General features: G+C 41.8%; 1 long non-coding RNA gene across 1 annotated transcript in view; it reads right to left on the reverse strand.

Annotated features, from left to right (window-relative positions):
• Positions 1-10,772: 10,772 nt before the first annotated feature.
• LOC140186768 (uncharacterized) overlaps positions 10,773-25,406 on the reverse strand; it is a 94,268-nt gene continuing 79,634 nt past the window's right edge. Inside the window, exon 3 of the long non-coding RNA XR_011882938.1 lies at positions 10,773-10,791. This is a non-coding gene — a long non-coding RNA (uncharacterized lncRNA). The remainder of the gene's footprint in view (positions 10,792-25,406) is intronic.

Below are 25,406 nucleotides of genomic sequence, written 5' to 3' on the forward strand. Positions count from 1 at the left end.
TTGTTCTTTACAATATACTGTAACTGTCCTCTGCCATCTGCTTCACAGCAATAAAATCTTCTAAAAATTAATTTCTCCTATGAAATTTAGTTTCAGTGCTCCAGACACTAACCACCCTGCAAACTGCCTTTTCCAAAAGCTCTCTTCAGGAAAGCACTTAATGGATGTTAAAACAAAGCTTCATGCCATCTTTAAAGTTTCTTTTTCCAGGCAGTTAATCTGATCAACCATTCTAGTTAGTGACCCACCACCCTCATCTATTACCCCAGTCACTGCACTGCTCTGTAATCACTTTAAACCACTTTTCATAATGCTGTTTACATTGTACATACATGCTGGTATTTATGTATTTATGCATTTATGCACGCTTTATTCCATATCTTAACCTCTAACTTTATTCTGTATTCTTTATAATTGTTGAATGTTCTGCCAACACACATCATATTCCTAATACATGTAAATATACACTCAGTGGCTACTTTATTAGGTACACCTGTACACACACCTCATTAATGCAAATATCTAATAAGCCGATCATGTAACAGCAACTCAATGCATAAAAGTATGCAGGCATGGTCAAGAGGTTCAGTTGTTTAGACCAAACATCAGAATAGGGAAGAAATGTGATCTAAGTAACTTTGACCAAGGAATGAACTTTGGTGGCAGACCTGGGATCTTCACGCACAACAGAGTCTAGAGTTTACAGAGAATGATGCAAAAAACAAAAAAAAAATTCAGTGAGCGGCAGTTCTGTGGGTGAAAATGCCTTGCTAAGGAGAGAGGTCAGAGGATAATGGCAGACTGGTTCACGCTGACAGAGAGCTGGCAGTAACTCAAATAACCACGTGTTAGAACAGTGGTGTGCAGAAGAGCATCTCTGAACACGACACTTTGAACCTTGAATTGGAGGGGTTACAGCAACAGAAGACCACAAATATGCACTCAGTGTCTACTTTATTAGGTGCAGGAGGTATGTAATAAATTAGCCACTGAGTGTATATAGGAATGAAGTTAATCCTTGAGCCTTGATGATAGTAAGCCATTATATCAGGATGCAATGTGAACTAAAAGACATAAAATTTGACACAGGAATTAGAAATGGTGCTAATTTCTCAGAATAAGCAAATAAATATTTCTAAATTGTCTTGTTAACAGATACTTTGTGCAAATATGGACAATTTTAACCAAATTTGCTATTCAGCACCTCACTGTCCCCAGCCCAGGAGCCAGAGACTCTGGGGAAATGACAGAGTCTCAGCTAGATACATACCACCAATCCATTTGCCAGTAGTGTTGGAAAATCATGGCTGAGTTGAATGATGGGGGCTGCCTTCCATATGATGCCACCTTATGTGGCAAGAGAGCAGCACTCTAGCAAATGGGTGGTTGGAAAGTGGTTAACTCAAAAACTTGTAAGTCATTCTGTCAATTGTTTCCAATTAGAAATTGTGAGGCACTCTTGTAAATGCTGATGGGTAGGCTGGATAAAAGGCCAGTGATCTTTTTTCTCTCATTTAGTCTGACATTGTTCAATATGGCATTACAAACAAGAGAAAATCTGCAGATGCTGGAAATCAAAGTTAAATGCTGGAGGAACTCTACAGGCCAGGCAGCAGCTATGGAAAAGAGTAAACAGCTGACATTTCAGGCTGAGATGTTCTGATGAATGTCGACTGTTTACTCTTTTCCATAAATGCTGCTGGCCTGCTGAGTTCCTCCAGCATTTTGTGTGTGTCAATATGGCATTACTTGTTTCTGCAGTAGGTGGTGCTACAATCCACATTTCAGAATAGCCTCATCTGCATCCAGTCCTGCTGATCTGGTTGTAACCAACCATAGGCTCAACAAGATCAAAAACCTTTACAAAATGCTAGGAAACTCTATTATCAAAACTTTACATCTTTCTTATCAACTGCTCTCTGCCTATTTCTAACTACCTACAATCCTTGCTACCTCGGGACTAAATCAATCCCCACATTCCCTACCACTAGAATTACAGGATTTTCACCCAAAAGAGTACTGCTTTTGTAAACTCCCACAGTTCTCCTGTTTTTGCACTTGACTGTTCAGGCAAGGGATAGAATCGTTAGGCAGTGATGAGGGATGATCCAGGATGTGAAGGTGGAGTGTTGACTGGAATTAGGCACTGAGATGGAATTGGGCACCTTATTCATCCTGCTTTATACAGACAAGACATGAAATATTAAACAGCCTGCTCTATTCAATCAGCAACACACCCACTTCACTGAAGTCTTGTAAAATTGGAGATTATTGGTTATATGATGAAAATGAATGTTCTAATGTGAGTTTTCCAGGCAGAAGGTATAATAGTATACAGACTTCCTGCTATCACTTTAGCAATTTTACTGTGGAATTAACTTGAGGGAGGCAAGAGGTGGGTTGGTGATCTCTTATGTCACGGTTAGCAGATGTTAATCCATGGTCAATAAAGAATTGTTCTGAGTTACTGGAAACATTTCACCAGGAAATGTAGGAATCAGTGCCCAGATCAGCAAGGCATCTGTGAGCTAAAGAATTTCAGATTGTTAGATTTGGCAGAGTTCTGATATATTTTCTCCTTGGCTTAGTCAGATACATATCTTCTTCTACATTACGAAGGTTCAAACTCCGCTCCAGGAATTCCTAGCAATATTAAATGGCAGCAAGCAAATAGTGCTTTTTTCAGTTCCTTGAAGGGTTGATTAATTCTTACTTCTCTGCTTTTTTCCTGTAGCACTGAGAATGTTTTCTTTTCTCAAGTAAAATTGAAAATTATTACCTGTTGTTTCAGAGCTTAAAAACCTTTTAATATCTTGTTATTGAATTTGATTACTAATTTATCAGTCGGTGGAAACAATGTTTTAGTTTACTCTATTAAACCCCATAACAATTTCAGACTTCTCTTCAAACTAATGTTATTGGCAGAAATAATCCAGCTTCTTTGATTCTTTTGCCCAATTTAAGTCCTTTGTCCCTCATGCCCGTTCTGGTAAGTCTCTGCAATTTTTACTCAGTGTTTAATTAGAATATTGAACTTGTTATAACACCTAATAGTTGAGGCAAATGGAATGGATGTATTAAGCTAGATAGGGATCAGGAGGGGGTATAAAGGAAGTGGGGGGGGGAGATGAAATAGGTGGGAAGAGTACCCAGAGGAACATTAGCACCAGCTTTTTAGACCCACTGCCATATTGCTGGGCTGTAATTACAAATATTACGCAATCTCTCCAAGGACAAAATATCTTTCCCAAAATCTGCTGCCCTGAACTGGATGCAGTACTCCCGCTGTGACCAAAACTGTGATAAAGGTTCTGATGATTTCCTTGCTTTGTCATTTAATTTAAGAGGGAGAAAATCAAGGCCTGGGAATTGTAATTTTCCAGATGTTCTCCAACAATATAAACTTAAGGAACATAATGAACTCCCTCGGTGGCAGTTTAAAAAGGCAGTAATTTAGTGAGTGGAGCACCAGTGAATTGACTAACATTTCACCAACTATTGTAAAGTGAGGCTGGAAGTTGTAGTGTGCATTATGTCAATATGATAGTGCACATCTTTCAGCTGACATTGCATTCCCATACGAGTTTTCCAAATGCTCCTGCTTTTCCTTGTGATTGAACAATGACAATTATCACTCCCCCCACCCCACCAAAGCTTCATTATAGATACTTTGTGATATACACATTGCCAGCTGCAATAAAACAAGGAACGCTGAAAATACTGAGCCAGTCAGGAACTATTTACGGACAGAGAAACAGTTAATAGCTCGAGTTGATGACCTTTCATCTGAACTGGGAAAAAAAAGAAATAAAACAAGTTACAGAGATTTGGGGTTTGTAGGTCTTGTTGAGCAGTGTAAAAATTCCACAGAGATGTCTAACATGAATGAGTTTATCCGAGAGGTTTCCCTGGCTCCCTGTAGAAATTCCAGAAGGCAGTGTGGGAATGTTCGGTGGTGCTTCTGTCAAATTTATCTTCGGAACTGTGTGATGATGTCAGCACAACACAGTATTATAATGTATAGTAAGAAGGATCATCTAACTACAAACCATTAGCACACAATTTTTCTTCGAAGTTATGAAATACTAGATTATGGAAGCTGACAGAAGAAGCATTGACTGTGAAAATAGCTGTTGAAATGCAGGCTTAGTCACTGTTCATATTATATCATTGCTTTCACTTAGAGTTCCAAGTAATTACATTACGAACACAAGTTGCTGGAGATCAACCAAGTTTTACTGGAAGAAGCAATAGAGAGCTCCAGGACAAACAGTGTAATAAGAAATATTACACATATGGACATGTTATTTTCAGTACAAATTTTTGTTCTTGTAGTTGTAAGAAGTCAATGATGTGACCCTCCATTGGTTTTGATGTGTTGAAATTGGCACCATCAAAGTTCACAGCAATCCACATAGCTAGTTCAATCATCCACTTTTCATTACTGGTGCCCCAGGGCTGATGTTGACAGCATACTAAAGGACAAATCTTTATTGCCTGCATCGCTCAAACTCATGACACTGACCACCAAGATTTGCTAAAAGAACCAGAGCTTATCATCACCAGCTCAAGGACACCTGGTGATGGACAACGGATGCCAATCATGGCAGTGATGACTGCTCCCCAACAATGACATCTTAAAAATTATATAAGCCTAGTGCTAGGCTCATAAGATATGCTAGGATAAGGTGAGTGAAGCATCTTTGCACTAGGATACACAAACCCCAAAGAACACCTAATATTAGGACTTAGGTATTATTTACATGAAGCCAAAGATCAGTAGAAAAATTGAAGAGGGTTTCAGTGGTGAGGATTAGTAATGGTTTAGCCAACTGCATGGGGCTGGGGAGGGCTGCTTACATTTTTATGAACACGTCCATCCAGCAGCATCCAGAACAGCCCATTTGTGCAAAATTGTTATTTAAATTTGAAAAAATATATATACAAAGGAAGAAACAGTGTAAAAAACATTTACATTCATGCTTAGTACATTCAGTAGAGTAAACTTTAAGGAGAATTCTGCAAAAACAGAATTGGTTTAAACTGCTTACAGCTCATCTTATTGTACTTCAGAGAATGGCCCGAGTCCTACCTTTTCTACTGGTGTAGCTTTTCTCTATGCATAAGTAAGATAATTCATTCCATTCCAGAATGGTTGCTTTATGGAAGTTTTAAGTTTTCCAAGTAGATTTGTTTGATATGCAAATACATTTCCTTGACTCTCTCTGACTGGATCTTCCAAGTTTTGTTTTTGTGGCAGATATCACTATTGCATATTTATCAAATACAGAGCCTTTACATCTGTATCTTTAGTCTAGGTAGTGCTACAATGGGGCAAAACAATTTTTACACACCAGAGGCCTGTTTTATTTATATTTTGAAATGAATTTGATTAACACGTTTAGGATTTAGTAACGAGCTGCAGACAATAAACTTGGATGTGTTGTCAACCACAAGCTGACGAAGCTCATCAAAAACAAAGTTTGGCCTTGCCCAGTGTTTCTAGCCCAATGGAAAGCTGCATTTCATAGCAGGATTGATCCACTGTGGCCAAGCCTTGGGTGGCAACAGGAACTTGAGGAATGCGACAATGGGGAAAGGATGGGGGGGAGAGGGGGTTGGGCAGGAACCAGTGCTCACTATCCCTATTATTACATTAGTCAAGATGAGTATTATGTGTGCTGGGTATGGGAATCTGGACCTAATTGGACTGTGGTCTTCTTTTAATTTAGGCAAGATTTTCATTATTCTTTAATTCCCTGTGCCTGGAAGGAACAAACATAGAAGGCTTCATTATAAGACCTTATATTTGAGAATGATCCTGGCTAGCTGACTGAAATTTCAGTGGGGGAGCTTTTTGGGAAATGGTGAGCATACGAGGGGTGATTGATAAGTTCGTGGTCCAAGGTACAAGGAGATGAGTTATACTGCTCTCGTTACATGCACGTGCAGTTCAACTCTTTGAGTGATTATGCAGAAAGTTTGAAGTTAATACAGTAACTCATCTCCTTCTACCTTAGGCCACAAACTTGTCAATTACCCCTGCTGTGGACCACTTACTGGAGAAAATGGAAAGTAAGGTAGTGCAAAAAAAAACCAAGAGGCAGGTCCGGATATTTGGAGGGTACGGCCCAGATCCGGGTCAGGATCTGTTCAGCAGTCTTATCACAGTTGGAAAGAAGCTGTTCCCAAATCTGGCCGTACGAGTCTTTGAGCTCCTGAGCCTTCTCCTGGAGGCGAGGGGGATGAAAAGTGTGTTGGCTGGGTAGGTCGTGCCCTTGATTATCCAGGCAGCACTGCTCCGACAGTGTGTGGTGTAAAGTGAGTCCATGGACGGAAGATTGGTTTGTGTGATGTGCTGCACCGTGTTCACGATCTTCTGCAGCTTCTTCCGGTCTTGGACAGGACAACTTAGTTTTCTCAGGAAGTAAAGGCGCTGGTGGGCCTTCCTTGCAGTGGACTTTGCTTGGTTGGTCCAAGTCAGGTCATTCGTGATATTGACCCCGAGGAACTTAAAGCTTTTGACCTGTTCCACTTGCGCACCAGCAATGTTAATTGGGTCGTGTGGTCTGCTACTCCTTCTGAAGTCAACAACCATTCCTTCGTCTTGCTGACGTTGAGGGATAGGTTATTGTCTTCGCACCATGCCACCAGGTTCTTAATTTCCTCTCTGTACTCAAACTCACCATTACCCGAGATACGGCCTACAATTGTTGTGTCATCAGCAAACTTATATATTGAGTTTGATGGAAACTTGGCTACACAATCATGGGTGCACAGTGAGTACAGCAGGGGGCTGAGTACTCAGCCTTGTGGTGCACCGGTGCTCAAAGTGATTGTAGAAGAGAGCTTGTCCCTTATTTTTAACAGCCTGGGTCCTGTCTGTGAGGAAGTTGAAGATCCAGCTGCAGATCTGAGTGTTAAGGCCCAGGTTCTGGAGCTTAGGAATCAGTTTATGTGGCATGATGGTATTAAAGGCAGAGCTGTAGTCAATGAAAAGGAGCCTTACGTATGTGTCTTTATTCTCCAGGTGTACTAAGGAGGAATGTAGGGCCAGAAAGATGGCATCTGCCGTTGACCTGTTGCTCCGGTAGGTGAATTGCAAAGCATCGAGGTTGACCGGTAGGCTGTGGTTGATGTGTGCCATAACCAATCTCTCGAAGCACTTCATAGCAATTGATGTCAGAGCCACAGGTCAATAGTCATTCAGGCATGCCACCTTGCTCTTCTTCGGCACCGGGATTATAGTTGCCTTCTTAAAATACAAGGGGATCTTAGACTGAAGCAAGGAGCAGTTGAAGATGTCAGCAAACACTCCAGCTAGCTCGCTTCCGCAGGCCCGGAGAACCCTTCCTGGGACGCCATCTAGGCCCGTCGTCTTCCTTGGATTTATCTTCAGGAAGGCCCTTCTAACGTCCTCCTCGGTGACAATGAATCTCGATGCCACCAGGTCCGGTTCATCCAGAGGGAGCCGAATGCTCCTCTCCTTTTCGAATCTTGCATAGAATATGTTAAGTTCGCCAGGAAGAGAAGTGCCACAGTTATTGATATTCCCAGCCTTTTCTTTGCGCCCAATGATCTCATTTAGTCCCTGCCATAGTCTACCAGCATCCCTCTAGTTAGCCTGGGCTTCCAACTTGGCTCGATATTGCCTCTTGGTGCCCTTAATGGCTTTCCGGAGTTCACACCTGGATTCCGTGTAGCGACTGGTATCCCCGGACCTAAAACCCACAGCTCTAGCTTTCAAAAGGGGCTTGATCTCATAATTCATCCAAGGTTTCCGGTTAGGGAATACCCAGATCGATTAGAGAGACATAGGTGGGGTAGATAGAGTTTTTAATCCCAGAATGGAAGCATTAAGTACTAGAGGGCAGAGTTTTAAGCTGAGAGGAGGCAAGTTTAAGAGATTTGTGAGGCACGTTTTTTTCCACAGAGCAGTAGGTGCTTGGAATGCATTGCAAGGGTAGGTGGTGGAAACTGGTTTGATAACAATGTTTAAGAGACATTTAGGCAAATACATGTACAGGCAGGGGATGGAGGGATTAGGCAGAAGGGTTTTACTTAAATTAGATTCACAACCATTTTATTGATACGTCAATCCAAAAGGCTGGCATAGCAGGCTTCTCAGGATGCTTTGAACATACCAGCATCATATGGCATCAACCCCAGATGGCCAAGAAAGGATCTGCATGTCTTGTTCCTCGACCTGGCCAGCACCTATGGATCAGTTCCTCATTCCCTACTGTGGACTGCTCTTGAATTCTTTCAGGTGCCTGCAACAATAACAAATCTGGTAAAACACGACTTCCAGACTCTGCAAGTTTGTCTCACAACATCAGACTTCACCACAGCGTGGCAACCACTGGAAGTAGGCATCATGGCGGGGTGCACCATCCCGCCATTGGCCTTTACTATGGCAATGGAGCTCATTATCAGAGCGTCAAAATGGGTTGCAGGAGGAAAAGGGCTACAGTTTGGTCAACGGTTACCTCTGATGCGAGCCTATATGGACAATATAATGATACTGACGACAACTGTCCCCTGCACCAAGAGACTTCTGGAAAAGCTTCATCAAAACATCACATGGGAGAGGATGAAGATCAAGCCCAGCAAGTGCAGAAGCATTTCCATTGTCAAAGGTCAAGTCACGGATCAAAGATTTCATATTGATGGAACACCTGTCCCAACTGTTTCAGAAATGCCAGTGAAGAGCTTGGGCCAATGGTATGATGCTAAGCTCAAGGACACTGAGCAGTTTAAACAACTCAAAAAGGATACCATCATGTACGTAGCTCAAATTAACAAGACCTTGCTGCCAGGAAAACTCAAGCTGTGGTGCTTCCAGTTCGGCATACTCCCAAGACTCATGTGGCCTTTAACAGTCTATGAAATCCCCATCAACAAGGTTGAAAAGCTCGAAAGAGTGATCAGCACACATGTAAAACAGTGGCTTGGAATTCCACGATGCTCAAGTTCTATTGGACTGCACAGGAACGGCAAATTGGAATTACCAATTGCAAGTCTTGTGGAAGAATTCAAATGCACCAAAGCAAGGTTGGTCATGACCCTCACTGAATACGAAGATACTGTTATTCGAACAGTGGCCCCCCGTGTGGCAATGGGGAGGAAGTGGGCCCCATCTGAAGCTGTTCAGAGTGCTAAGTCTGTCTTCGCTTCAGGGATGTGGTTGGCCAAGTCAAACATGGGAAAGCCAGGCTCGGGCCCGTCCCAAAGCCTCCTCAATGGCACAAGGCAACATCAGTGCAGAAGAGATGGCTCATGATGGAGGAGTTAAGAAGACAGGAGGAGGCAAAGCGACACACCAGGGTCGTCTCAGTGGCCAAGCAGTGCCAATGGACTAATTGGGAGAGCCTGGAAAAGAGGAAACTTAGCTGGCGTGACATCTGGGAGATGGAGGGATCTTGGTTAAGTTTTGTCATCAGCGCCACTTATGACCACCTACCCACACCCCAGAACCTGAACCAGTGGTGGAGAGAAGACCCCGCTTGCTCTGTTTGTCAAGCACCTGGATCACTAAGGCACTTTTTAACAGGATGCACCATGAGCCTCACCCAGGGGCGGTACACTTGGCATAACCAAGTTCTCAGACAGCTGGCATCAGTCTTGGAACAGAGGCGAATCACCACAAATGCTCTCCCACAAACATCGGCCGGAAGTATCGACATCACATGATTTGTACCAGCAGGCCAACCTCCAGAGCACCATATAACATCAAAAGGTGTAAGCATTCTGCAGGTTGCTCTGGATTGGAAAATGGACGTGGACTTGGAAAAAAAGCTTGTGTTTCCCCCAGACATTGCGGCTACAACACTCCGGCCAGACATGGTCCTGTGGTCCACAACAGCCAAGCTGGCATATGTTGTGGAATTGACAGAACCGTGGGAAGATTGTGTCGAAGAAGCTTAAGAGAGAAAAAAGACCAAGTACTCTGAACTGGCAATTGAAGCTGCCCAGAATGGCTGGAAGACCAAGATTTTCCCTGTAGAAGTGGGATGCAGGGGATTTGTTGCTACATCTACGACCAGTCTATTGAAGAAGCTGAGGGTGAGGGATCACTCCCTCCAACAAGCAATCAAGTCCTTTTCAAATGCAGAAGAAAGCAGCAACTGGATTTGGATTAAAAGGAAAGACAACAACTGGGCTGCAAGATGAAGACAGGAGGGTATGGAACTGAAGAGGGGGGTGTATCTGGGACGCCAGGTAGCACCGTTGAGCCATCTGGAGATGTCGTGGGCTTATCAACGAAATGTCAAAGAAGGAGGGTGCCCAGCTGATGACCCCGATGACGTACCTACCCTCCCTCCTTGTCACCACTCCAAGCCCACTGCCAACATCGAGAGTGCCGACTTACCATAGGGATTGAAACATCAAGTCCCAGTAGCTCTACAGTCAGCATTGTGGTGGTGAGCGAAGGGTTTTTCCTGTGTTGTACTGTTGTATGTTCTAGGTTCATGAATCCATTGCACCTCCTGATACCCTCGTGTCGCTTCTTTCCTGTGCTTACTGACTACTCCTCCTACTGCAAAATGTGTCAGCACACATCTCACAGAACCGGTCTACTTGGCCCTTCCTCCTCATGTGCACCTGCCTGGTCATGGAGAAAAATCTGGCAAGTTCAAGGCAGTGGAGAGTGTGAAGAGCAATGGTGGTGAGCTTTGTGTGTTCAGTACTTGCATGACTTCTAAGCAAAGAACTACCGCTCTTGGTAACTTGATGGAGATCACTTGGCCTGCCAGATATGCTATAAGTATTCAGCAGTTCAAGCAGCATCTGTGGAGAGAGAAAAACAGAGAGAGAACACTCAAAAACTTCTATAGTTGTACCATGGAGAACATTCTGACAGGCTGCATCACTGTCTGGTATGGTGGGGGGGGTGGGGGTGGCTGCTGCACAGGACTGAAAGAAGCTGCAGAGGGTTGTAAATCTAGTCAGCTCCATCTTGGGTGCTAGCCTACAAAGTACCCAGGACATTTTCAGGGAGCGATGACCCAGAAAGGCAGAGTCCATTATTAAGGACCTCCAGCACCCAGGGCATGCCCTTTTCTCACTGTTACCATCAGGTAGGAGGTACAGAAGCCTGAAGGCACACACTCAGCGATTCAGGAACAGCTTCTTCCCCTCTGCCATTGGATTCCTAAATGGACATTGAACCCTTGGACACTACCTCACTTTTTTAATATGCAGTACTTCTGATGAGAGAGGACCCAAACTGTAAGCTCTGTGGTCAAAAGGGGACACTGGCTCAGATACTGTCTGGGTGTAAGACAGCTCTAACTCAAGGACGGTATAGGTGGCGCCATGATAAGGTGCTTCTGGCTTTTGCTGACACACTAGAGCGGGAGAGATGCAAGAAAAGGAAACGGCTGGCACAGATTTGAGGAAGGTCATCACCTTCATCAAAGAGGAAGCCAGGCCTTTCGTAACCAAACAACCAAAGCCCAATCTGTTGCTAATGGCCAGGTCCTGGGAGATAAGGGTCGATGTGGGACGGAGGTTGCAGTTCCCGGAAGTGGTGCACACAACCCTACACCCGGACATTGTACTGTGGTCAACCGAAGACAAGAAAAAATTCTGGCTGAGCTGACTGTGCCGTGGGAGGAAGGATGGGAAGAGGCCCACGAGAGAAAGGCCTTGAAGTACCAGCCCTTAGTGCAGGAGTGTAAAGACAAGGGATAGCAGGCATGGTTGTTCACTGTGGAGATCGGCTGCAGAGGTTTCCCAGCCAAATCAGCATGGTGGTTATTGTCAGATCTGGGCCTGGACGAAAGGAGCAAAAAACAAGCAGTTCGTAGGATGGAGGAAGAGACAGAACGAGCCTCTTGTTGGATTTGGAGTAGGCAAGAGGAGGGAAGCTGGAAGTCAGGAGCAGATGGGCAGTGATTTGGTCACCACTGCCAACCCACCAACTGGAGAGTGTCGTGGTGAAGGGTCGAAACACTGTGTGAAGGTTGGGAACTACCTGATGACATCTGCTCCTGGCTGAAGGCTACTGTTACCTTATAAGGTAACTGGAGAATGCACCCTGACAGGGGTATGTAACAAGTGATTTTTGCACATTTTAAAAAATCTATTCAATATACGTATACTGTAATTGATTAACTTAATTATTTATTATTATAATTTTTATTTTACTTATTATTTTTCTTCTCTTCTATATTATGTATTACATTGAACTGCTGCTAACTAAGCTAACAAATTTCACTTCACATGCCGGTGATAATAAACCTGATTCTGATTATTAAGATTTAAGGCCGATGATCTTTCACTGGTTCTTACCAAAGGTCATCAACCTGAAATGTTAATTCTGCTTCTTACTACACAGATGCTGCTTTCAGTTTTTATTTCAGATTTCCAGTATCTCATTTTTTATTTGGTTTGAGTGTTTGGGCAAATTGGAATCTAGTTGGATGTAGATTGGAATCTGACACTACAGAAAATGCTGGAAGGGGGATAAGGGTAAAGATTCGTCGGTGTGGTAACGGTGTGAAAAGGAAAGGGAGTAAGTCTGATGACTCTCTAGGTGAGAATGGATCTGGGAGTGTGAGCAAGTGAGATCTTCTAGATCTACAGCTTGAACTTAGCTAAAACTTGACTGCAGATTTGGCATTGCCACATGAATTTGGTTTCGGTCAAGACCTGCACTTATTATCCAAATAAAATTGCCCCAAAGAATGGGAGGTGAACTCGGTGGGTCTGGTTTCAGTACTCTCATAGGCTCATAGACACAGAGAATCATACCAAACAGAATCAGGCCCTTTTGACCAAGCAGGTCCGTACAGGCCATTGTACTTATTCTACACTAATCCTATTTACCTGCCTGTGGTCCACAGCCTTCTATGCCTTGTGAGATTACCTTTCTCCATCTCCTCCTAAACACTGCTCTCAAAGAGTCTGATAATTAATACTTCGCAACACTAAAGGAATGGCAATGTTATTACAAGTCAGGAAAGTTCTGTGACATGCCGAGGATCCTGCAGATGGCAGTATTCATAAGTTCCTGGTTTCCAGATGGTAGGAGGCATGGATCTCCAGAGTGCTGGTGAACAAACCTGGGTACGGAGTGAAATTACACCTTGAAATGATACTAAAGAGTCCTGACCATTGAGTCCAGACACCATGCCTTCTCAAGGTTGCTGATGACGTCCCCATCTGCTCATTCAACATCTGTATGTTGAACTTAATATAAAGGAACCAACGGAAGAACCTGACAATGTAAGATAACTCCTCATTTCTGTCTTTGTATCTTCTCAAAATATTCAGGTCCAAACCTAGTCCCATCCTGCTTCCTTTCTTCTTTTTATCTGCCTTTTTTCTGCCCTCAAACATCTAAACTAATTTAGTGCTCATTGCTATTCACCCCATGAGCAAATCTTTGTGGCTTCTTATTTCCACTTCTGCCATTTACTCATCTAACCTGTGAATTCTACTGGTCTCTTGTCTTCCTTGTTACTGAATCTTTATTCTAGTTCCTAGTTCTTCAGAGCTGAAAATAAGAGATAACAAAGAACAAAGGAGACAGTTGGAAATAATTCATAGACCCACTAAGCAACTGGAGCATTCAGCAGAGTATAAATCTGTAAGTTATAGGTGCACCTAATGAGGAAAATACATTAATCATGGAGAGCTTTTGCCTTTATAGTGTCTAGGGAGATATTCTGCTGTATGGAGATGAGTTCATGGAATTCATTCAGGACAGATTCTTGATTACTATGTCAAGGGAACAAGCAGATATCAGCCTACTTTAGCATTGTGCAATGAAACAGGATTAATTAATGACCTTCTAGCGAAGGATCCTTGGGGGACAGATGTCTATTATATGATAAATTTTTGTATTGAGTTTGAGAGCAATTTAGTTAAGTCTGAAATTCAGGCTCTTAATCCAAATACAACAAAACACACAGGGAGTGAGGTGTATCAGCTAAGGTGCAGTGAGAAACTAGATTGAAACTAGACGGGCAATAACAAGTGGAAAGAGAAACAGGGTTAAGGCTTCAGAGTTTTCTGGGTTTTCTCTCTTTTGTATGAACTACATACAATTTTGTAAGAAGGTGAATCTGAGGACTAACTAATATCAAGGAACAAAAAAGTCAGAAGGAGTGGTGAAAATACTGAAGAATTGTGGAGAAACTGTGTCAAATCCTCTTGCTGTGTCAGAGAAAAGTGGAAAGGGAGGAAATGGAATTCAAGAACTGTTGCATTTAGCAATCTTTGACATCTCAATGCCGCAGCATCAAATGGGGCGAAGGATAAAGTGAAACCGTGTACTACAACATGTGTGAGATGGAGTGAGCCAATCACGTTGCAGACAGAGGTCAAGTGCATACATGTGTTGATGTATGTCATAATGCATGTGTTTTGGGATGTGATGAGATCAGTGCCTCTTAAAAACTCAAGATGCTTTGAATATACCTTTGTTCCTAGGCGGAATTTTGAAGGACAGAATTTCAGTGGGATAATTTGGAGTGGATTTGCTACAGAAAGCAATGTGGCTGCGAAATCAAGTTTTGATCAACACTTTATCAAAGAAAAGAAAGGACCCCAGAAACCACTCAGGACAAATAAAGTGAATACAGAGAAAATCCTTCTGGAAAACAGGGGAGAACTACTTCAGGGCTGGCATTTCTGAGAGTGAGAGTGAATTCAACAGAAAACAGAAATCAAAAGAAAATGCAGATGTTTGAAATCTGAAATAAAAACAGGTCAGGCAGTAGCTATAGAAAATGAAAAAGAGTTAAAGTTTCAGGTTGGGAGACAAAGGCAAGTCAGATATGATTTTCAGAGAAGATAGCAAAGTTAAGATGCAATTTATAGTTTACAAGAAAAATACTTTTCATAAAGAATAAAATCATAAAGGTAAAGATGATAACTGTGGCTGCCAAGGGAATTTATCTGTGTACATAGATCTACTGATGCTTCTGGACACATCTTCAGTGATGTTCCCGGAATTATTGGGTGTTTCGGGTCTTTCAAAATCATACAACCTCCTCCAGGTGACCCAGCCGGGGCTGATCTGACCCCAGCTTGTGTCCAGATGGCTAGCTACTTATGACTCCATGGCTCCCCTCTTTTGAGCCACAGCCATCTTGAGGCCCTCTCTGCCGCATCGGTGGTACTGTGGATGGCTCTCTTCTTCCTCTCTCCCTCGATGCCCAAAATGCTGAAGGCTCTAGCTAAGGAACGGGCTGCGAATCCCCTACAACAAACCTCCACTGGGAGACACCTCGCTCTCCATCCAGCCTGCTGACAGTTGCTGACCAGTTCTGCGTACTTGGAGAGCTTCCTTTCAAAGGCCTCTTCCAAGTGATCTTCCCATGGGACTGTCAGCTCCAGCAGCACCACTTGCTTAGTAGACTCAGACACTAGGACAATGTCTGGTCGCAGGGTGGTGGCTGCGATATGGTTGGGGAGCTTCAGCTGCCGTTTGAGGTCCATCAACAGCTGCCAGTCCCTTGCAGCGGTCAGGATGCCTGCAGATATTCTTTTGGCAGGTATTGGCTGCTCCCCAGCTCTGACAAAGGCAATGGTCTGCTTGGAGGGTCAGGACCGCTTCACCCACTCAACTCCTGCGCTGATGGCTTCAGCGATGGTCTTCAGGACCTGATCATGCCTCCACCTGTACCGTCCCTCACCAAGTTAAGTAGTATTAAATTAGGGAGAAACTTATCTGTCAAATTGCAAAGAAAATCTTCATGAAAAGATAAGCAACAAATAAAATAAAGTAACAATAGAATATGAGAATAATATTGTGATTAATTGTATAGCATCAGGCCTTGCAGTCTGATGACTCAGACTAATGATTTATAGACATGACCTTTGGCAGCTGCAGAATTTAAATTCATTTAATTAAACAAATCTGAATTTAAAATTGTGTCTCAGTCATGGGATGTTATAACTACCCATTTAGTTCATAGTATACATATCCATTCAAGAAGGAATTCTCCCATTCTTACCCTGCTTTGTGTGACAGCAAACTCAAAACAAAGTAACTCTTTTTTAATTGTGCTTTGAAATGACCCAGCAAAGCACATACTTGTATCAAACCACCATGGCAACACACCAGGAAAACCTAATGTGTTGACCAACCTTAATCAAGACATTGGATTTGAAAACAGTGAAGGAAAACCCAGCCAAACCAACCCTATAAAGCTCTCATTAAGAACACCTTGGGATTCTGCCTAAATTGACAAAGCTGTTAATCAAACTGATCATTGAGCATCTTGACACAAAATCATTGCTTTCAGCTGATATCCACAATGGATTCTAGCACAGTCACATTCACATATCAAACAGATCCAATGGAGGTAGCAGAACAATAGAAAGGAGATCCTGAGGGCGTTCAACGCTGACTCCAGACCCTGAAAAATCTTAGAGCAAGGTGTTTCTTCCAGACTACCACTTTTTCCCAGCTGCTGAAAAACTTCCTTTTCAACTTTCATGACTTACTTGTGGCAGCAATGCCTGATAATTCATCATCATCAGTATCCTTTGGGTCAGTGTTGGCCCAGAAACTTAACTGGACGTGCTACGTTACTGCTTTAGTTACAAGAATAGGATCCTGCATTCACCTCTTGGCTCTCAAAACCTTTCAGCTGACTACCAGGCACTTGTCAACTGTGTAACAGAATAATTTCCACTTGTATGGATGAGCTAAGGTGCAACCCATTTGGTTGGCACCCAAGCCACTGTAATGTCCACTCATCCTACTACCAGTGCACAATGCAGTAAGAACCACTTAAATCATGTATTATTGGATGATACCTCCAACAGTGGTGTAAGGAGAAGATTAGTTATTGAAATGTTTGAAATGTTGTAATTTCAAGTGCTATCATTACCAACAACAACACCCCCAATCTCTTCTCGCTCCAAACCCTCCAAGTGACAATTCCTCATCCTCACTCTGAAATGTATTGTGGTTGTTTTATTGTTGTTAAGTCAAAACCCTACAAAATTCCCCACTCAACAGTGCTGTGTGACTGCCTTCACTAAAAAGAATGAACCACTGACAAAGATAAATAAAGATGTGCTTTTAATGCTGACCCTTCCTGCAAATAACTAAAAGCCATAAATAATAATATATGCCAAAAAAAGACTGATATGTCAAAAATGATAGAAGTAACCAAATTAGGGATACCAAATCCTTTCTAACTTCATAATAAAAATTGCCAAAATATTTTGCAAATGATAGGGAGCTGAGGGTCTATTGAGGGAAAAAAACTTAAAGAAATTTGTATTTGCAAGCAAATAGCATTGGGAATAAATAAAATAGGACAAATCCCAACAAATTTGCCATCCTCTTGTTCTTCATGTTTGTTTTTTTTATTTTAAAGATGAGTCTTTGTCATCTATGTTAACAATCTAGATGATAATGTGGTAAAAATGGATCAGCAAATTTGTGAATGACACCAAGACTGGGGGTGTAGTGAACAGCCAGGAAGGGTATCAAAGCTTGGAGCAGGACTTGGCCCAGCTGGAAAAATGCTCTAAAAAGTGACAGATGGAATTTAGTCAGACAAGTGTGAGGTATTGCATTTTCGGAGGACAAACCAAGGTACAGCTTACGTGTTGAGCAGTAGGGCACCAGAACAGAGTTTTGTGAATAAGTGTATAGCACCAGGCCTTGTTGTCTGATGGCTCAGACTAATGATTTACAGACATTAGTCAACAGACCCTACAGAATTAGTTGACAGCTTTTACAGAATACACATCTATGATTCTTTGAAAGTGGTATCACAGTTAGATAGGGCATAAAGAGAGCTTTCCTAAAGAACCCTAGTAAGTACAGGAGTTGGGATGTTATGTTGAAATTGTTTAAGACGTTGGTAAGGCCTATTTGAAGTATCATGTGGTTCTGGTTACCTGCCCACAAGAAAATTATCAATAAGATTGAAAGAGTGCAGATAAAATTTACAAGCATGTTGCCAGGACTTGAGGACCTGCATTATAGGGAAAGATTGATTAGGTTAGGACTTTATTCTCTAGGGCATAGGAGTGTGAGGGGAGCTTTGATAGAAGTATACAAAATTTTGAGGGGTATAGAAAGGGTAAATGCAAGCAGGTTTTTTCCACTGAAATTGGGTGAGACTAGAACTGGAGCTCATGGGTGAAGAGTGAAAGGTGAAATATTTAAGGGGAACATGAGGGGGATCTTTTTCACTCAGAAGGTGTTGAGAAAGTGGAACAAGCTGCCAGCCCAAGTGGTGGATGAAGGTTTGATTTCAATATTTAAAAGAATTTGAATCGGTACATGAATGGGATGGGTATGGAGGGCTATGGTCTCGGTGCAGGTTGATGGGAGTAGGCAAATTAATAGTTTGGCACAGACTAGATGAGCCAAAGGGCCTATTTCTGTGCTGTACTGTTCTATGATTCTACGGAGATAGTAAATAGGTAGGCTTATCCCACTATTTTAAGTTGTTCACAAATAGTAGAAGATATTTGGTCATTCAAGAAGTTAATGAAGAAAGAAAACAGTAAATTATATGCTAGTCAATGGATAGGAAATGTTAGGTTTCTTTAATAGGGGATGAGGTAAAATGGAATCAAATGTAGTGAAATGTTGATGCTAGTGATTATTTCCGCCTGTAGCTGTCATCAGTGTAGGGATTTTCAGCATGCATCTGAGCTTTGATGTTGTGATTAACTGCCTGTGGTTTATTTTCTGTGTTGGAGCTGGCTAAAGTTGTGCTTCAACATTAGATTAACTGGAGCGGTACAGCTGCAAAAATATTCAGGAAGTAGAATTTTGAAATTGCTTGTGTGTTCATAGATGGTTCTCCTTTTGTGTTGTACGTTTTAAAACTTTTTGCTTCTAACTTATTTTTAAAGATATAAAATGCAGTACTTCAATGATCCTGCAAGTTTTTGAATATACAAAACATTCAGCAATATGTGTTATGTTTTATTTCTTTGACAAATTTGCCAGTTCCATTTATAGAGGGATGTAACCTATTGTAAGGACCATGGTGGAACTGTGACTGTGTAATATACAGTATACCAAGGACTTATATGTAGGAACTTTACACAGTTTATCTATATTTGCTGAGGATACAAAACTAGGTGGAAAATCAAGTTGTGAAGAAATACGAAAAGCAATGTAAACAGGTCAGGAGGCCAAAGAGAGGTGATGGGGCAGCTCCTATTATTGTTCAGGGTAGAGAAATAAATGTAGAAAATACCAGCAGTTGGGTAGCATCTGTGGCTGTGAGCTGAGAAGCTGTGATGGTCAGCTGACCCTCAGTGAGGACTAGAGGTCATTAGTCAGAGGGTGGGGTTCTTGAGACAGGGCTGTGCGATTGTAAGTTGAGGGTAGGGTCAGTAACTGGGAGGTGAGGGGTTTTGATTGATGGTTACTGGAGAATGTTAGGCCAATTCTGGAAATAGGAAGGAGACTGGGTTGGAGGATTGGTGAGCAGAGAGGATGAGAGGACATGAGTTTAGTGTGTGAGAGATTAAGAGGAGAGTCACAAGCTCATTCGTGGTGTTCAGTTGCTACCACGTGGGTGTGTAACAGGAAGAATGACCACTGGTCAGGCTGGGTTTCTGACATGTCTTGGGACTGGCGCAGGGAATTTCCCCTAAAGTCCTACAGAAAGAGTTGCACAGGCATGTTGGAAGCCAGCTTTCAAGAAATAGCCTATACATCTCTCCTGCCATTCCAGTGCAATTTAAAACCACAAGGCCACTCCACTTTGTATACGACAGTGCAAATCTGGGGTCTGCTGTGCATTGCAATCATTCAAAACGGAGAACCTTTGTCTGACACCGATGATGTCTCCAATTTGGGTTAATGATTTTTTCCTTGTTACCACGATCCATTTTCTGGGCATCGGTGACCATAATATCCCACGTGTTAAAGCTGTTCAGGTAAGGAAAGACTGAAGTTAAAAGAAATCACAAATGTTGGCATGCAGCTTTAACAGAGGCTGAAAAGGAGAATCAGAAAGGAAAGTAGGCATGAGTGTAAGCAGAAAAAATGATAGATTTACATCATAAAGTAGGACCTGAGGGAATGCTGCAGAATAGAGGAACCTTGGCGTACAACCCCATGGATTCCTAAAGGTGGTGAAGGGATACGGGATTCTGGCCTTCTTTAGCAGAGCCGTAGAGTATAAGAGCATGGAGGTATGGTTGAATTTTATAAAACTTTGTTTGAGCCATAGCTGTTCGCATTTATAGTCGCCACACTGAAGGAAAAATATTTCATTTAAATGCTGTGATGGGAGTCCTCCAAGAATATCTCATGAATATCCTTAAAATTCAAGTCTGCACATTCCAATATCTTCATCTCTAATTATTCTATGAGTTTGACCTTGAGTTTACTGTCATTTGCCATTTTTAATTTCTGTTTCATTATAACCTCTTTGTCTTCAGTTTCCTTTACCATAGTAATGAGGCTCAAAAGCTCAAAGGTCACAATTGATTAGCGTTACACTCACCTTCTGGACTCAGCCAAAATTCTGCAATTTTAGATTGTTGCCACTGCACCCTCCCCTAAAGGTAGCAGATGCAGATAATGATTCTTACAGCTCCCTTTGTTTCTTTTCTCATCTCATTACCACACCCTTTTGCACCATCATTTCCGCTATCATTTACTATTGCAGCTTCCAGTCAGTACAAACAATTCATCATGTTTTTTTTATCTTTGCCCTCCTTACTTTCCCGGTTTCCGAACTTGATTTAAAATATGTATGTAATGCCCTGGGAAAGGTTCCACTGCTAATGTAATGGTTGTTCTGTAGCAGCAGTGTTTGGGTTATGGCTAGAGATAACGGGGGCTTTGGAATGTGCACCATCCAATGAAGGGAGTGTTTTTTTCTTGTTCTGTGCCTGAGTACAAGGCGATCTGGGTCTTTTGTTTGGCGGAAGATGAAGAGAGAAGACGCTAGAAAGGAGAGGTTGTAGACACCAGAAAGGAGTGGACTTGGAGTGGGGTTGGGAGTCAATGAAGCCCAGGGAAATCGATGGAGGACCACCGGAAGGGAAGCCGTGAGCTCCAACTTGTGCACATTAGACTGTTTCATTAAAGTGGGCCCTTTTCTTTTTGTTTAACTTTACTAACCCTTTAGTCAAATTAAGAATTATGAAGCTAAATCATTTAATTGCCTATGGTGACTGTCTGTTATTTCATGGTACTGATTTGTAACAGGGCGACACATCACACAGCATCCACCCAAACAGGAGGTTTTGCACCTCAATCCCACACGTTTGCTGGGGCCAGAGATTGTCTTCCCTAGACTTACACAGCTGGCTGAACTGGAGGGTTACAGTTATATTTTTAACTTGGTGCCTATCTGACAAAATCAATGATCTGATATGTCTCCTCCGCACATATATTGCCCAAACTTTTAAGTATATCTTACATTTTCTGGTTCTGTGAAGCCAAAATGAGCCATGTCTTTGGCATTCCCTTTGACCTGCAGATAAGACCTTTGCTGCACTTTTTACTCCACCAATTTAAACAGAATATGTGGTATCAAAATGGCCATGAGCTGGATTGACTTGTGTTTCAGAGTTGAAGGGCTGGTGCCTCCTCGTGTTTACTTATTATTGGACCCCCAAGGTTACACGTTCATCTTGCAGGCCACAACAGGTGATGCACTTTAGGAAGTATAACCAGGATAGAATTTACACCATAAAGTAGGACCTTAGAGAATACCGAGGAACCGAGGGACCTTGGTGTCCTAGTCTCTAAAGGCAGTGAAGAAGGGATACTGGATTCTGACCTTAATTAGCAGAGGCATAGAATATAAGAGCATGGAGGCTATGGTTCAACCTTATAAAACTTTGTTTAGGCCACAGCTGTTTGCATTTGTGGTCACTACACTGAAGGAAGGGTGTGGGTGCAGTGGAGAGGGTACAGAGGAGATTAACCAGGCTGATGTCTGGAATGGAGTGTTCCAGCTATGAGGAGCAACAGAATAAGATGGGCTTGTTTTCCTTGGAGCAGGGAAAGCTGAAAGGGAACTTGGCAGAAGCACACAAGATTATGAGGTGACACGATACTGTGGATAGTGAAAATCCTTTTTTACCATATCAGAGAATTCCAAACTTAGAGGATACAAGATTTACAAGAGGAGTAAGAGTTAGAAGTGATCTGAGGAATTAATTTTTTTACCAGAAGGTGGTTGTAATCTGGAATGCACTACTTGAGAAGGAGATAGAGACTCCTTTTAAACAAATGTATCTGGATGACCAGTTGAATTGCTAAGGCATAGAGTGCTATGAATGCGATTAGAATAAATGGGTCATTGACAGCATGAAAATAATGGGCCAAAAGGCTTGCTGCTGTGCTATATGATGCAATGGTACAGCTTACAACCTCCTCGAGGTCTTGATGCCATGATTGTTTGGTGAGGAGCCGTGAGTAGGTGCCAGGCAGTGGCAAAAAAGTATGCCACAGGCGGAGTGCAGTGAAGATTCACAAGGTTCTTTCCAGTGATGCTGGCTTTGCCTTTTGAAGAGAGACTGAGTATAAGGAAACTATATTGCTCTGAAGTTTGGAAAAATGAGAGAAAATTTCATTAAAGCCTATGAAATTGTTAAAGAGCCTACCAGTAGACGCAGGGAGGATGTTTGGACACTTCTGGGGTACGCTTTCAGAATAAGGAGTGGGCCATTTACAACTGAAATGAGGAAAAGTTCTCCACTCAGATGTGGACTTGGGGAATCGTCTATCCTGGATGGCTGAAGAGGCTCAGTCACTCAAAGTGAGGTGGATACTAAGGGATGTTTTTATATTGGTCTTTACATTTTTTCTTCTGCATTATCTCTGTATACCTTGTGTTCACTCTGAATATCTGCTCTCATAGTTGAGCTTGCAGCATATCTAGTCTGATCCATAAGCAGGGTTTTATTCTCTCTGTGAAACAGAGCAGGTATAAATATCTGCTACATGGCCCCCTTAAGTCTGTTGTTGTCTTACTATTTAATTCCTTTTCCCTTTCACAGATTGATTTGGGGTTTGGTTGGTTGAGTATTCAGCATTTCCATATGCCTACTTGTGGCCTCCTTTGCTCTGGCTGCACCTATATCCTGTGCTAAGTGAGCTCTTCTTTCCAGTCAAAGCTTTATTCATGTCCCAGGTATGTTGAGTGCCAAAAGAGACGTTCTAATAGACTTCCATCCATTCCCTGAAAATTGCAATTATTGGCAATATATCTGAGCCATGCAAGTAAATCATCAGCAGATTCACTTTTTTCTTGCCTCAGGCCTTAAAATTCAAACTCATTGTTCCAATATTCATATCACAGCTTGATGTTTCTGCTGAATATTTCAAAGGCATCATCAGGATTTTTACTTTCTGCCTCATTTAGTTCCCAACTGCTGAACAGGTCTAATCTTTACTCTCTGCTCTCCTTTTCATCCCTCATGCTGCACTGAATGTTGGTTCAAATTTTATTTAGATTTTCTGAATCTCTTAATGACATCATTCTTGAATAATGACAGTCTATCTTGGGTTGGAATTGTAGAGACATCATAACCACTTTCTAGTCATACAATCACAATAATTTAGAGGTTATGCTTTCTAAATTAGGTGGTCAAAGCCAATACAGACGGTTTACCTTAACACATTTAAACACAGCCGTTGTTTTCTTTCTTCCAAGAGTATTGCTGGCTAGTTAAATTTGAGCCCATTTCCAAGACGCACAATGTGTTTATTCTTCTGGACACCAAAGGATATAATGAATACTTAGTAGATTGAATGTTGTGTACCAATGTATGATTCAATACAACAAGCAAAAATAGTACACATAATCTTACTGAATTTAATATTTCAGTAATATTTGAGTAATGTTGTAAATATATTGTTTGACTAAGCATCCTTTGTTGTTTGCATAATGCCTTGTGGGGTATTTGTAAAAGTACATGAATGGCATATGTCATCACACCACCAAATCATATGTGCACGTCTCACTAAAGTAATTAACTGAAACTGAGACACACATCAACCAGCTTTCAATTAGTTTTATGTTTTGGAGTTAAAAACATAACAATGGTGTCAAGGAAGATTTAAACAAACCTGAGATGACCACCTATCTCCTGAAGCGTTGTGAGACATTTGAGTTTAAAAAAAATGTGCAGCATACTTTCTTCACAAGAGGAGAAGATGGTCAAGTTAAAAAGGGCAGAAAGCAGACTAAATTCACAGGTTCATAAACAGAGCATACTAGGTGATAATACGTTTGTAATTATAAATTTAAGAAAAGCAAAAATGGCTGGTTACATCGGAAGGATAGAAGCATTTGAGTGCCCAAGAGATAACTGGATATTGTATACTGAGCAAATTGAGTAGTATTTTGAAGCAAATGACATTGTCAATGCAAAGCAAGTGCCAATTTTGCTGAGTGCTTTGGGTTTAAAGGGAAACAGTTTGCTTCAACCAAATCAGCCAAAATGAGTTTTGCTGATATCATGAATGTAACGCAGGAACATTTGGAACCAAAACCATTGTTGATTGCTGAGCACTTTGGGTTTCATAAGTGGAATCAGAAGGAAGAGGAGTCCAGTTCACAGTATTTAGCTGAATTGAAGAAGTGGTCTGATCATTGTCAGTTCAATGACGGGCCTAACAATGCACTGAGAGATCATTTAGTTTGAGGAATCATACAAGAAAGCCTTCAAAAATGGCTCCTAACTGAAGCACAACTTACATTTAGACGAGCAGTTGAAATTACCATATCAATGGAAACTGCAGACAGAGACACAACTGAGTTGCAATCAGGAATGAAAGAGAGTGAACAAAATTGCAGCCATGTAGATAGAGGCCTAACCAGCTAACAAATTGTGTTACTATTGTTGCAGGAGATCACATACTCCAGGTTTAAAGGTGAAGCTTGCAGAAAATGCAACAAAACAGGACACATACAAAGCACTTACCAGGCAGACATACAGTGCCTATAAAAAGTATTCACCGCGCCCCCCCCCCACCGCCTAGAAGTTTTCATGTTTTACCATTTTACAACATTGAAACAGTGGATTTAATTTGGCGTTTTTGACACTGATCAACAGAAAAAATAACTCTTTGTGAAAACCAATCTCTACAAAGTGATTTAAGTTAAGTACAGATATAAAACACAAAATAACTGATTGCATAATTATTCACCCCCTTTAATAAGACACACCAAATCATCACCGGTGCAGCCAATTGGTCTTAGAATTCACATATTTCGCTAAATGGAGATCAACTGGTGTGCAGTCAAGGTGCTTCAATTGATCCTGGAAGGTTCAACTGTTGGTGAGTCAGCATCCTGGCAAAAGCTACATCAGGGTGACAAAAGAACACTCCAATCAACTCTGCAGAAAGGTTATTGAAAAGCACAAGTCAGGAGATGGATACAAGAACATTTCCAAGTCGCTGAATATCCCTTGGAATACAGTTAAGTCAA

The sequence above is a fragment of the Mobula birostris genome, chromosome 23 (assembly GCF_030028105.1).
Source record: "Mobula birostris isolate sMobBir1 chromosome 23, sMobBir1.hap1, whole genome shotgun sequence".
Taxonomy (NCBI): Eukaryota; Metazoa; Chordata; class Chondrichthyes; order Myliobatiformes; family Myliobatidae; genus Mobula; species Mobula birostris.